Here is a 4,440-nt window from a genome sequence, read left to right on the forward strand (position 1 = left end):
AGTTATTCAATATTTCTTTCCTTTTTTGCATCACATTTCGGTCTGTTGGAACCATTGGCATTTCTCATTTTCAATTTCTGTCTATTTCTCATTTGATAGTCACCGACGGTTCAAAATAAAATTAATGATAATAAAAAGAAGACCAAAGGAAAAGATGGCTGATAGATGACAGAACCAGTGGAGCGTTGGACCAAAAACTTCATGGTATTTGTTTTTGTTGGCATCACACTTTGATCTTAGCCAAAGCCGAAAGATCAATAAGTAATATTTGGTTATATATTGAATTCAAATCACTTCACTTTTAATCTATTCACGATCAATAAAAATAGGTACAACAGTTAAGGTTGGATCAGTTATATACCATAGATCAAGGATTGGCAGACAACAGTCTGGGGGGGGGGGGCCATATCTGACCAACCTAACTTTATTGAATATATAATGTTATATTCAAGAATTCTTTGTTTTGTTCATCTATCTTTGGTGAGTGAACAATAAAATTCAATATTGAAAAATAAGGGAGAAGTCTCGTTTTTGCCATGTCTTGATATAAATCAATGTTTTATATTAATTCAGGACAAAAAAAAAGTGAAGTTCTTTAATTTGGTAAAACCTGAAAGTTTCCTGAGATAGCTTTTGGTATTATTGAATGATACAAACTTATTATTTTAAAGCGATCTGAATTAAATCTGCCATCACAACTTGATGTTAATCTAAATTCAAAACAACGGCTTAATATTGACAGTTATTTTATTCAATTCTTTATTAAATTAGACATTAATTGAAAAAAAGATGGAGTATTTCAACTGAGAAATGACAATAAAAAGATTAAAGTGATCTAGATTGAAACTCTCCATCATAATTTATATTCCAAATACCAGCTTAATAATGACATATTACTAAACACTTCATTATTTTCAAAATATTTTACCAAAAATATGGTAACAAAGGGGTTAAAGTGATCTAAATTTAAACCTTCCATCAAAATTTCAATTTGCTTTATATTCCAAACACTAGTTTAATAATAACAAAGTTACTTTACTAAATTCTTTATTTCCAGAATTAATTGGAATTCTTCATTACTTCCAAAATTAATTGAAACCAAGGCAGTGTATTTCGACACATTGAAAAATACCTTAGGAATGAGAACCCAGGTTCGAGATTTCCCCCAAGACACCTGATGAAGGCTGGAGGGTATATCAGCCAAAAACAAGATGAGGACAAATATCCGTCAAATGTAAATAATGTGTTCTGCAGACTTCACAAACTTTCTACTCAACTGCACAAGTTGATTTCCAATAATTTACGAGATCAATACACTTGTTCAATTTCTTCATTTTCCTTGTTCTTTTTCATACTCTTGTTTGCTCACACTGGTTCAGTATATTGCTATTTCATTGATAATGCTTGCTAAACTTACATAGTTTGTATATGTTGCTATGGGAACATATGCCAGTTCTGGTTGCATCTGATTGGCCAAAGTTCTTAAGGTTCAGTTCTTGGAAAAAAAAAAAAATATTTTCATAATGAAGATTGCTTTAACGTCCACATTCCATGCTTGCATGGGTCAGACAGAATTTGTTGAAGCAATTTTGCTACAGTCGGACACCCTTCTTGTCACCAGTCTGGCACTTGTTTTCAAACACAGGTAGTATTCCTTCATGGCCAGACATGTCTTCATGGAAGACTGGGGACAAACAATATTGCTTGTATGATGGTGATGTTCATTTGGATTAGAAGCGTTTCTTTCTGATGTGATGTCAAGAAAAGGATGGGGGGGGGGGGAAATCAGGTGTCGCTGTGTGGTAAGAAGCTTGCTTCCCAACCACATGATTCCAGGTTCAGTCTCACTGCATGGCACCTTGGGCAAGTGTCTTCTAATATAGCCTCGGGCCAACCAAAGACTTCTGAGTGGATTTGCTAGACGGAAACTGAAAGAAGCCCATCGTATATATATGTGTGTTTGTCCCCCCACCATCACTTGACAACTGATGTTGCTATACTTACGTCTCTGTAACTTAGCAGTTTGGCAAAACAATTGATAGAATAAGTCCCAGTGTCCTCACCTTGTTTTTTATTATCACAACATTTCGGCTGGTGTAATCTCCAGCCTTCCTCAGGTGTTCTGGTGGAATTTCGAGCCCCGCCCTTTGACTTTTGGGGTACACGGTTCTCATTAGGTATGTTGCTAATGTTATTTTTCTGTTGATATTATTTTTCAAGTCCCTGCTTGGGATTGAACTTAGAATATATATGTCCATATAGCATAATGGATAAGAGCACAGGCTACTAAACTTTAGTTTCTAAGTTCAATTCCAGGCACGGACTTGAAAAATAACATCAGCAACATACCTTAGGAATGAGAACCGTATACCCCAATAGTCAAATAAAGGGTGGGGCTTGAAATTCCACCAGAACACCTGATGAAGGCTGGAGAGTGCACCAGCCGAAATGTTGTGATAATAAACAAGATGAGCACACCTATCCGTCCATTGTAAATGATATGCATAATTCCTCATCTCAAAAATATAGAATATTAATTATATATATATATATATAGATATCATCATTGTTTAACGTCTGCTTTCCATGCTGGCATGGGTCAGACAGTTTGATATGGAGCCAGCCAGCAGAGAGTTGTCGAGACTTCAACTGTCTGCTATGGCATGGTTTCTATGGATGGGTGCCCTTCCTAATGCCAACCACTTAACAGAGTGAGCTGGGTGCTTTGTAGTTGCATATGCTGTGCTTCCACACAGAGTTTATTTTCCAAATTCACTCACAAGGAATTGGATAGCCTGGGTTCTATTAGACAACCCTTGCCCAACATGTCATGCTGTGGAAGTGAGCTTGACAAACCATACGGTTTCAAAGTGAATTTCATAACGATACAGGTATGCTGGTGGTACCTGTACAATCAGAAATTTATCATCATCACGATCATCAAGCTGGCATGGGTTGGACTGTTTGACCAGGACTGGTAAGCCGAAGGGCAGCATCAGACTCCAGTGTGATTTGGCATGGTTTCTAGGGTTGGATGCCCTTCCTAACGCCAACCACTCTGAGAGTGTAACAGGTGCTTTTACATGTCACCGGCACAAGTGCCAGTTACACGGCACCAGTATCTTCCATGACTACAATTTCACTTGGCTCGATGGGTCTTCTTCTCAAGCATGGCCTATTGCCAAAGGTTTCGGTCATTTATCATTGCCTCTGTGAGGCCCAACCCTTGAAAGATGCACATAGATTATGTAGAGGAATAATACAGATCTGATGTACAAAAGCAAAATGATCTTAAAACACACAAACGAAGAAGGAAAAAAAAAAAGCAAAGACCATTTTTTTTTTTTACATTTTTTTTTTTGGTGGGAACACTTTTATTAATGGAGCCAAGTACACGAGGTTAAAAAACAGAAAAAAAAAAAGCTAGACCAATCATGTTATTCTGGGTTACAACAACAACAGAATTCTTATAAAAAAAATTTAACAAAAAAGGAAAAACATATATATATATACATACATATATATATATGTATACATATATACATGTATACATATATATATATGTATACATATATATGTATATGTACGTATACATATGTATATATAATGAAAATTCACACTAAGCTTCATATTTTTTTTAATTCATTATACCTTTGTGTATTATATTTATTTTTTTTACTCCTTTATTTTCAAGTTCATATTATTTATTAATTTTATTGTTATAATTATTATTTTTTTTTAATTATTTTTTTTTACTAAATAGTTTTTGAAATCAGTTCTGCTTGGTTCTTGAATATTAATAATGATGTATTATATAAGAATAATAATGATAATAATAATAATGATGATGATGACGATGATAATAATAATAATAATAATAATAATAATAATAATGATTTCTTTTATTATAATAATAATAATAATAACAACCATCATCATCATTGATGTCATCGAAAAATAAAAAACAATAAGTTTTAATAAATAATAAACAACATTGTTGTCATTCAAAAGCAAATTATATATCTATATACACACACACATACGTGTATATATATATATATATATGCATGTGTGTGTGAGAGTGTATATATGTACATATAAAATAAAAAAAAAAAAAAGAATTTCTAACAAAAAAGGCCCCAAGGCCTCGATATTTTTTTGTTTGTTTTTTTTTGTGTGGGGGAGGAAGGAGTTAGTCAAATGAATTGACCCCAGTACTTGACTGGTACTTTATTTCATCGACCCCCTGATAGGATGAAAGGCAAAGTTGACCTCGGCGGGATTTGAACTCAGAACATGAGATGTAACTTAAAATAGCACAAGGTATTTTTTTTGTCTGGTGCTCTATCTATTCTGCTAGCCACTGCCTTTTGATAATAATAATAATAATAATAATAATAATAATGACAATGATGATGATGATGATGATGATGATGATAA

This window comes from Octopus bimaculoides, chromosome 20 (assembly GCF_001194135.2).
Source record: "Octopus bimaculoides isolate UCB-OBI-ISO-001 chromosome 20, ASM119413v2, whole genome shotgun sequence".
NCBI classification, from domain to species: domain Eukaryota; kingdom Metazoa; phylum Mollusca; class Cephalopoda; order Octopoda; family Octopodidae; genus Octopus; species Octopus bimaculoides.